Raw genomic sequence first — 11,928 nt, forward strand, 5'->3', positions numbered from 1 at the left:
AAGAACTAAAATTTATCACTCAACAGTGTCCCAACATGTGAAAGATAAATGGGTCTCATATAAACTCATTGAGAGAGATATGATTTGATATTTAGCGATCAGCTCTTCTTTGCTCTTCCGACAATAATGTGAGAAGGGATTTTAAATTTATATAAAAATTTTTATAATAATCAACGACGTTCTGCAGAACGGGTGGATGCAAGTGAGTCTCTAATTAAATTAAATTTTAATTGATAAAATTAGTATCGGTAATAAATCTCTTTGCTGTTCATATAATAACTGACATATTTTGCTATGACAACATAAAATTTGCTACGTCAGTGAAAAATTTGTATTTTCTGTGCACTGATAAAATAAGAATTCCTATTTTCCTTCAGATTGTTCGTCTGTGACACTGCACTCAAAAAAATATTTCGCTGATGTAGTTAGATTTCTAGATATCGCAACAAGAATGTATCGCTATTTTTCGTATCTGTGAAAACATTGTTTGTCACATACAGAATTTATAGCAGTAATGTTCTAGCAATAGCTTCTGAAAAATTTAGGTGCCATTGCTAAATGTTATTCATTGCATGATCTAACACGTGATTGATCTTATATAGATAGGCGCTTTAGAGAAACTTTCTTTTTAAAGTTCACAAACAATACAGATATATATTCTGTTTCTGTCATCTAAACTGATTAAGTAATTACATATGCGATATCACAACAGTTGCTAATCATTTATCTGTTTTAGTTAATTTTTTACACCTAGAAAATTTTAGCTATTATTGCAAGATCATTTTTTTGAGTGTAACAAAAATAAATTAAACATAATCTATTATATAATCTATAATTCATAAAATATTTCTCAAATCAGAGCAAATATAACCAGAAAGATAGAAAAAAAAATATATTTAAATTGGTCCATTTTATATATATCCCATGTGACAATATTAATATTATTTTATCTTTATTTACCTGTAATAAAATTATTTTTTAAATGTAACTGATAAAATATTATTTCCAAATAACCAGAAACAAGGGACTTGATAAAAATTTTTTAAATATTAAGTTTTGTAATTTCTGTCAATCAAAATGCTAAGGAATTAAATGTGTAAAATTTGACACTTCTTTGTAAAAAAACTCACGATAGTCTTATGGTATAATAATGTAATTTTTTAACAGTTAAAAAGCATCAAAGAGAAAGCTAATTTTATGTTTATTTAGCAAATAGAGGCACTCTATTGCAAATAGACGCATATAAACCATTTTACTCCACAGTTCTTCTACTATACGCAATATAAAATGATGATAATTATTATCATACTATCGTGTAATACACTACAAAAATTAAATATTTTTTTGTTGTTTAAAAAAATAAGAGAATAATTTTTCTTAATTTTTTTTATTAAATATAAATCTAGCTTCAAAAAGTGTGTATTACATTAAAATTTTGGCCGTATTTGTTATACTATTTTGATAAAATATTTTTTCTTTACTATCATATATTACGCCACTTTAAAATGCTCATTTTTATCTTTAAAATAAATAAACTAAACAAAAAAATGTATTGTGAATCACTTCCATATGATATGATTCCATATGATTCCAGATAACGTGGAATAGATTTAATGTCTACTTATATGTCTTGCTATGAGTAAACTCAAACTGAACTTTTTACATAAGAAAAGCATAAACTAACAAAAGAGCTATTTCCACATAAATTCGCATTAAAAAAGCATTCTTTTTTTAAATATAAATAGAGCAAATGTCCTTTTATTATTGAAAAAATGTAATTATTTTTATCTTTCTTCTTTTTGTTGTATACATAATAAAGATTAGTCTTTTTAAACAGAAATAAATATAAAATAATGATTATTAATTGATAGTTAATTAAATAATGGTAAAAAGATATAAAAATGTTGGATAAGCATTTGTATATCAATAGTAATACCGCAGTGGCATGAATTTAATTTGCCAATGTAATAAAAATAAAATAAATATGTTTATTTGACTAAACAAGCAAATTGACAAAATGCAAAAATTAATAATAAAATATAAAAATATATAATAATTTTTTTTTAAATAACTGCAAAATATGTACAATATTTAGATTAAAAGCAATCAATTTTCAATTTGCTTTTCAGAACAAAAATTACTTAAAAGTAATGTCAAATGAATGATTACTTACAAATGATATAACAAAAAAAAATTTGGTCATGTATAATAAACGTTAGCGACATATTCAAAAAAAATCTTAGCTGTCCTTCAAACACTGTTTGAAGTTCCAATACATTTTGGTTTGGAACAGCTTAAGTTAGATTATACGATATTCTTTTATAAGGAAATTACAGTCATTGGAGGTATTAGGAAGCCAAAAGCATTGATCACAAATACAATTAATTCTTTTTAATTAGTCATTTATCTCTTATTTTATACTGATATACTGCTTATTCGATTTCATTATCTTAAATTTTAATTTTAGCGTAACAAAAAAGTGCATAAAGTTTTTAATATAACAAATATTAATAATAATACTAAGGCTCCACTAAATTAACAATTAATATTAAGAGAAAAAGGCAAAAAGAGCCGTTGCTAGTTGTTCGTGCAATATATTATATGATAAAATTACAAAGACAAACGTTTCTGCCTATGTTAGGTCTTTATCAGTATCGTTATAAATAAAATATCATAATAAACGGTTTACACAAGTGTCGATGCGCCTTACAAATAAATAAAACGATTGACGCAAGATGTTCTTGATGACAAATAATTTCAACGAAAATGTTTTTCCTTATTACAAGATTGTTAATTGGCACTGCAACAATATTACCCGTATATAGTACCAAATTTTAAAAAATACAATGAATCGTACATACTTGTTTTAAAGCCGAAACTGTATGTCCAATACAGAACCATGAAAGAGACCAAAATTATTCAACAGAATGCCTTCATAATGCATGGAGTTTCTTAAAAATCGTAGAGTCCATTTCTAATAATCTGAAAAGATTTATAAAAATTTATAAAAACGGGGAAAGATAATTTGGACTCTCTGTCTCATTGTGGAGTAGTCTACAAAATTTCATGTATAGATTGTGAGGCCACCTATGTAGGACAGACAAAAAGACAGCTGAGTACAAGAATAAAAGAACATAGGACGGACATTAACAAAAGAAGTGGCTCTCCCTCTGTCATTTCTCGTCACAGATTAGATTCCACTCATGAATTTGAATGGAATAGCATACAGGTACTAGACGAAGAACCTTCTTATATGAAAAGACTTATTTCAGAGATGCTTTTTATCAAAAGACAAAAAGAAGGCTTAAATAGACAGAGTGATATGAATTTTTTACCTGAAGCTTATCAACAAGTTTTAAACTTATTTCCACCAATATGATTCTATGTTCCTCTCTTCCTTTTTCCTTCACACTTTATCCTTTCCTTCTCCTTTATTACTAAATTCCCCTCTTCTTTTCATCAGGGACTCACACGGTCCGTAGCTATAATTTATCTGATCAATATCATTTTAACCACCGATTTAGTTTAATTATACTTTCAGTTTTAATCATGGACTCTACGATTTTTAAGAAACTCTCCATGATTCTGTATTGGACATACAGTTTCGGTTTTAAAACAAGTATGTGTCACGATTCGTTGTATTTTTTAAAATTTGTTACTATATACGGGTAATTGTTGCAGTGCCAATTAACAATCTTGTAATAAGAAAAAAAGTTTTCGTTGAAATTATTTGTCATCAAGACATCTTGCGTATGTCGTTTTATTTGTTTGTAAGGCGCATCGACACTTGTGTGTGTAAACCGTTTATTATGATATTTTATTTGTAACGACACTGATGAAGACCTAACATAGGCAGAAACGTTTGTTCTTGTAATTTTATAATATAATATATTGCACGAACAATTAGCAACGGCTTTTTTCGCCTTTTTCTCCTAATATTAATTTTTAATATAAATTTAATATTTACTTAATAAAATAAGAATTAATTTTTGCACAATTGCTTATTTTTTACAATGCAATTTGCCAAAAAGAAAGAAAACTAGAAACTAGGTGAGATGTGTTTTGATGATTCTTTTGGATTTTTGGTTGTAGCGTTATCAGCGTGCATATCCTATCTCACTGCTGGAATCCTCATATGTCTGTCAACGTAGCTCTCCAACACCTCCGGAGCCTCAGCATCACTTTGCTCTTGCAAATGCTCGCGCAAGCGTATGTCGGCTGTACAAGACGAGAACGATATCTTGTGTCTCATACCACACTGTCTCAGCTGGACCAAAAATATCACCTGTGAGTAGTGACTGAAACCCAGGACCGTACATTCATCGCACACTCAAAAAAATGATCTTGCAATAATAGCTAAAATTTTCTAGGTGTAAAAAATTAACTAAAACAGATAAATGATTAGCAACTGTTGTGATATCGCATATGTAATTACTTAATCAGTTTAGATGACAGAAACAGAATATATATCTGTATTGTTTGTAAACTTTAAAAAGAAAGTTTCTCTAAAGCGCCTATCTATATAAGATCAATCACATGTTAGATCATGCAATGAATAACATTTAGCAATGGCACCTAAATTTTTCAGAAGCTATTGCTAGAACATTACTGCTATAAATTCTGTATGTGACAAACAATGTTTTCACAGATACGAAAAATAGCGATACATTCTTGTTGCGATATCTAGAAATCTAACTACATCAGCGAAATATTTTTTTGAGTGTTCTGAGGAAATAATCATCGATGATATATAATTATCAAAAATTAAAAAAACGATCTCATTCTACATATTACACCAATCTGCTTACCTTTTATCTCTTTAAAACAAAATTTCTTTCAAAACATCTCTTTTTTTTTAACAGTTTCTTTTTTTCAACCATTTCTTGTGTTTTTTAAGGGATAGCTCCCATTTTACCCCATCAAAAATCTTAATAACAATTAAACTTTTGCAAGTTTTGAAAATTTAACATTATAATCTTATAATAAACATTCTAAAGTTTCCTTATATGCTAAGTTTCAGCTATTTTTTGTCATTAACATAAAAAATATGGTTATTCTCGCTTAGGTAGTCCATTTTATCTCATTTTCTCCTATTAATAACAATGAAAGGACATGATTATTTCACGCTGGTTTATTTTCTACAATTGCGTGACCAATAAATGACAACCGTGTATAATCTTTAAATCTGAATTTTATCGTGAACTTTATATCTTTATATACAACTTCATACCAATAGCGAAAGTTATCGATATCTTTTTTTATTTCTTATTTATTCACAAAATTTTTTTCAGAATTGTGCATTGTTTTTGTAGTTATAAATCATTATTATACTGACATTACTATAATTGATATAATAATCGCAATCTATATCCCAATAAGGAAAGTAAAATTATAATATAGTAAAGAAAAATACGGAAATATATTTCAAAGCATCCAAAATTCATTCTAGGTTAAATTTTATTTTAAATATTTCCTAAAAGATAAAATTAAGAAAAGATATTGACGTAATATTGGGCTGTTAATTAAGTTTTTGCAGATTTTTTGTAAAAAATCAGTATTAATATTTAACATTCAAAGCAAATTTCTCGCACATGTCAGCGGAAACAGTATCGTCACCCATCATAAGCCCCACAAATTAATCTTGTTGTTTCGGCAGCAGTTTTCTTCAGAATTCAAGAACACAAACACGCAGTGGCGAATATATACTTTATTTGGCACTATCTTGAATTACACTTATTACTTAAATAATATTTGTGATGAGCAGCAGCGATTTGAAATGTATCAATTTTTACGCAGGATAGCCAACTATTAAGAAAGCGACCGAAAACTCGTCGTAATTAAATGCTGCACTAAATATTAAACCCATCTAGTTTCGATCCGCAAAACTTAAGTTAACAACCTATAATATATTGTTATTGATGAAAAGTGTTTATAAACGCGAAATTACGGAAGTAAAGATACAAAAAAGGAAGAAGACGGATGTGTCTATCGGCAAGGGTAAAAGCCTGGCGCTAAACAAGCGAAGCGCACGAAGACAGATGCTGACCGTAACTAACACGAGTGCCTAGAAGTTTACCTTACGTCGTAAATAGAGAGGACCATCCTCTGCCGTTGTGCAACATATCGGGCTAAGATGACTGCGAGCCTGTGTCCGTCGCGTATTTAAAAATTTCCGAAACATAATGACGCTACTGTTTAAAAGAAGTCGATTGTTGTATCGTATATGAATCTATATTTTTGCGCCTTTCTATATTTTTGTAGTTTTTTTTTCCAATACAGAATAGTTCGTCATTAATGGTGCAATCGAAAAAAGAATGATTCTGTATGAGAAAATAAATTGGAAATTTAGAATACAATTTTTTTATACATAAAGTTTTATTCCCAATAAAAATATATTTAAATACTGAAAATTTAGTAATATTTTTTTTTATATTATATATACATATTCTGTATTTTTTATATTTTATATTGAATTTGTATATTCTATATTTTCTATACATTTACTCTTGTATGATTATTGTACATATTGTGCGACAAACAAATTAATGATGTGGTTTTTTTAAATTATAACAAATACCATTTGCAATAAAATATTGTAAAATTAAAAAATATCTATTTTACTTTATAACAGAAATTTCTTACACATAGCAAAACATACAATATATCTGCGTGACGTTCCGCGCGCGGATTTAAATAACTTAATATAAAACGCGCAGGACCATGGAGAGAAATCAAAATACAGCGACGGCAAAAGTGGAAAAAGGCCAGTCGACGAAGGGGGACGAAAAGGTTGAAGACGTAAAGCGTAAACAGTCGAGGTGCGATATGACATGCATTCCGATCCGGGCGTACAAGGCGCGCCTTCCGCTTTAAGAATCACCCCATGGAAGACGACGATAGCGATGGCTGGAATCTGTAAATCTGTCATTGCGGCCGTATTCGTGCACAGGATATGAATTTTCTTGCGACGCTTCCTCAGATCTGACCGGTTAATTTCTTCGAAGAGGCGGAGAAATTTTCGATCTCTCTCAAAAATAACACACATTCAGTCGCGAATCCGAAGTAGTAATTGCAATATCGAATCGAAATAATAACATCATTTTCTCACACATATTCCATGCAATACCAATATTATACAAATCAATTTGCTTAACATAAAATTAATTGAAAATATAAATTTGCAATTATAATTCTTGTTTAGAATTCTTGATTACAATGAGAAAAACTTCAAGATTGTTTTGATTTCTCCAATTAAATAGCCTTTCATTAAATTTTCAATTTTTTCTTTTTAAGAATATTGTTTATTCCAAAGACGCCACTAACATGAATGAGACTGTAAATTCAATCGATTTTAAATATTAGACTTTGCTATTAAATTTTTTATTAAATAATATTTTAGGACATTAGGTAACTTTGAAAATGCGACAATTATTGAAATGACTTATTACTTTTAATTAATTTTATTCTTGTTTACTTTGGATGCTTCGGTAAACATTGTTAACACATTTTCTGTCACATGAATAACCAGTAATAGCCGGATCAAAATTCGATTAATTTTCTAGTGAATAAATAGGATTAATATAAAAATTGTACAAAGTTTTATTGAAATTTCCTTTTTTTAACCTATAAGAAAAAATGAAAAGAGCAAATGTCTTTTGCTTGTATGATGTGTAAAGTAAGAGAACTGAATTTTTATATGTTAAACGTATCGAAATCATAAAAATCTATAAATAAGATATTAGAACACTAGATCTTTTCTTCGAAAACTCAAAAAGCGTTTTGCAGCCTCTCGACGACGTGGAAACTATAAAACCTCTACTACTGTGCGCGCACACAGCCGTACGAGTCCACAGTAGAACGCGATGACGGATTCATGGTTCGTGGGATAGCGCCTTTCCTCCTGGAGATGTGAATGCACGCCCGCGCGTTTCCTCCTTCCTCTTTTTTCTTTACACATCGAGCAGTTCATTTGTCTGGTCTTTGATCAGTAACCAACAAGCAACTGCTGGGAAATTAGAAAGATTTATTAAACTTTCTCGCGTCGTATCGCCATGCTCTATTGCTTCTCGTTATACTCGGTTTCGCCCGGTAATTGAGGACACGCGTTAGATCAATATCAATGAATAAAATAGCAATAATTATCTAAAATTTCTCAGATTGATGAATATGGCATAAAACATTATTTCAATAGTAATAAAGATATTTTAAATAATATTAATACAACACTATATAAAATATATGGTTTTACAGTTTGAAATAAAACTTTAAATCTAAATTTCTGCAGCCTTTGTAAGCTGTTAAGAATATTTTCGTATAATTTTGTTATAGAATTAGAAAGCTAGCTCTATAAAAAATTGTTCTTAATTGCAAAATAAAAAAATTTAACAACATACCATTTAAAACTTTATATTGGTATTTTTATTAACATAATACAATTTTACTTTTTAAACATAATTTAATTCTGTAATTGGTAAAGTAATTTGCTGCACGTAAAAAATATTTTTAATAAAATATAATATTGGAAAGCCACACATACACACATACACACGCCGTTTAAAATATATAAAAAGCACTTAAAAGAAAAAGTTTTAAGCTTTAAAATACTTTTTTTTAGAATTAAAAGTTGAATATTTTTTGCAGAGCTTACAATGTTTTGAAGAGTTACAATGTTTTGAAAATTGTCCTATTTTCAAGTAAATTTTTTTTATCTGGATGTACAAATTATATAAATCCACGGAATTGGGCTGAGCTCTAGCCCTTAAAGATAGAAAAAAATGATAGAGAAAAAAATTAAATGGCACAATATGAAAAATTTTTCTGTACACTTATCTCTTTCGTAAATCTAATGATGCATCAGTAAAGTGCAATTTTATTTTTTTTTAAATAGCAATATGTATTTTTTTGCATAAATAGATTCCTCTGAATAATCTCTGTATAAAAGTATTAGAGTAAGATGCACAAAAAATTAATATTTTACGAGATATTTGACATTTTCGTGTGAGGTACATATTTTATTCAAAGCAATGTTTAAACGTTCTATCGTGTTTACAGATTTTAAGTATAAACACTTGAGAACGTATAAAGCAGTATTAATTGACCATGGTTTAATTATAAAGATAAAGTATATTCGCTAAAATAAGTCTAGACTTATTTTAAAGACATAAGTACTCTATTTTTACACGCGCGCGCACGCGTGTGTGTTTATATATATATTGTATATATTTTTATATTTTAAAGCTCCAAATCTATACTTTTAGATGCAACTAAACATTGATCGCTAACGTAGAAATGTTGTCGATCTGCTTACAATTAGTAAATGTCACGTTGTTATAAGCTACAGCTTGTGTGTTGCGTGCCTGCACGGTTAAATCTTCACGTCGCTTCTTAAAATACTGAGATTTTCTCATCCTAGATACCTGTACTTTTATTTGTACGCTCAGGTCAAATTATAGTACACTTTGGATAATGCTAATGCCGATGGTAATAAAAAGAATAATGGATTATGGTAGAATAATGAAAATTGTCATATTTAGGATCACGGACCATGTTCTTATTATAAAAAAGGTTTGTAAGAGTCAATAAACATATTATATAAAGAAAGAGAAAAAGTAAATATATTCTGCATCTCTTTTTTTTTCTTTCTCTCATCTTTTCTCTCCTTTCCTCTTTCTCTTTTGTTCGACCATTCTCACCTATTCTTTTTCTTCCTTCTCTCTTGTTTTCTGTCTTTCTCTCTCGTGCCCAATATTTATCAGATTACAACTAAATGTATATTGCCTTCCAATCGCAAATTAATTTCATAATTTATTTTGATTAATATCACTATTAGTTCCAAGTAACATGTAATTTTATAATAAATATCAATTTTGCTATAATTTTTTTATAATATAATTTTTAATACGCGCGCGTTCCTTCAATAAAACAGAAACAAGTTTGAGTGCATTCCGAACGACGTTGGCGGTAAAAATATTTTGTATGATATTTTCTCTTTTTTCGGCATTGTGCGGTACGGGGGGGGGGGGGGACGTCGCTGTCTTTGACTTTCAAACATAAACTCAGAAAGGGTGTCAGCAACGGTACGGGTGTCAGTTGACCTCTCAAGGATTAACACTGGTTAACCGCAATACCTACGACGAAGATGAAAGAATGGGGGCGGTTTTTTACTGCCGGCACCGTCACGCGCCGTCTGTAAATGCAGCTTCCCTGTGTATGGATCAAGAGTCTCGTAACCTTTTATATTATGTCTGGCGTTAGGGTGTCAAAAGTACACGACAAGATCCTAAATGCTGGCGTACAGTGTGCTTTCTTATAATGTACGCAAAAATGTAGAAAAAGCAAGTCCTTTCACAGAATAAGCTTGTATATCTTAATTTCGCGAATAAACAAGCCAACGAGGGAAATAAATTAATCGAGACACACTTTTGCGGAATAAATTTTCTTTTTTATTCATGATTAATTATTTGATTTGACGTAAATCTACATGCATTAAAAGTACTAAAATTTTGTGTGAATAGCGTTCTTTATTTATTAATTTTACTCTTGCAAAATTGCATATTTTTTTCTATTCTCTGTAAAAAAGAGTAGGTTGCGTAATTTAATTAAAATATTGAGTTCAACCAAAAGTTTTTGGATTTTACCAATAGATCTTTAAAAGAATGATTTATTCAACTAATTAGATTTTTTATAATAACTTATAAATATTGTATGATTTTTTAAAATAACATATCATATTGAGAGACATTGCTATAATTAATTAAAGCTGTATATAATTATTTAATAATATATTATCACAATAATGTAACATTGCACAAAACTTGCAAAATAATGCTGCAATGTTATTGTTAGAATATAATTATAACATTATATTTGTTTAATGTTTTCAAGATATCAGTGAAAAATTATTCCAGGAAAACTAGTGGAATTATGATGCACTTTTATATTTCTACAATGTCTTTGTTACATTACTTTGTAATCTACACAACGTTACAATATTACTGCAATGAATTTCGAATGTTCTGTGCTGTAGTTTTCACATATTTTTCTTCGATTTTTTTAAAATTCTGATGTAATATGTATTTTTCGAAACCAAACTCAAATTTAACGGATAAAAAATTAAGGAAAACTGTCTTTTTCCTCAAACAAATAAACCCTTGCAAGAACAGTGTAATTATTACGAATTGTTTGGTTCTCAAGGATGTTGAGACAAATAAAATGTATCTTAATAATAAATATTGCCTGCGAAATGTTACAATTTGTATAATTTCTCCAACTATCAGCAAGTCTATCTCCTTTTCCTATTTAGTAAGAAGCGGAAACATTTTTGAAAATACGGTGGTATGCAAAGCGTTTAACTCTACTTCAGAAACTGTAGCCATTGCACTCATTAGGCGCGCGTCTATAATATGTTTACACAGCGCTCTTCCTCGCGCAGCCATCAATCACAGTGAACGTCGCGTCGGTCCGTCCGTCATTTCTTGGAGGTCTCAAACGCACGAGTTCCTTCCCACTTCACTTCGTTGCCGCTGACTTGTCATTTTTGACATTCGTAATGTCAAACCATGCTTTTCATGATTATCAGCAATAATCTTATTTAGTTATTTAATCGAATATATAAAATAATTTTTTCCGAAATCAAATAACTATGATGTAAAAAATTTTTACGATAAATTTATTTATAACAAAATAAAATTTTGGTAAATTTAAATAGTACAAATTTTTAATACATTATAAAAATAAATATTAAGTATGTTTTAAATAATAATTAAACTCAAATAAAAGATTCCAGAGTTTTAACTATTGTTATAATGTTATAATTGTTATATATGTTATAATTGTTATATATGTTTAAACTATTTAAACACGTTTCAAAGAAAAAAAAAAGCATCCAGTTCGGAGATTTCGGATAAATCGAACAATTTAAACGTAAGC

Source organism: Linepithema humile, chromosome 4 (genome assembly GCF_040581485.1).
Source record: "Linepithema humile isolate Giens D197 chromosome 4, Lhum_UNIL_v1.0, whole genome shotgun sequence".
Taxonomy (NCBI): Eukaryota; Metazoa; Arthropoda; class Insecta; order Hymenoptera; family Formicidae; genus Linepithema; species Linepithema humile.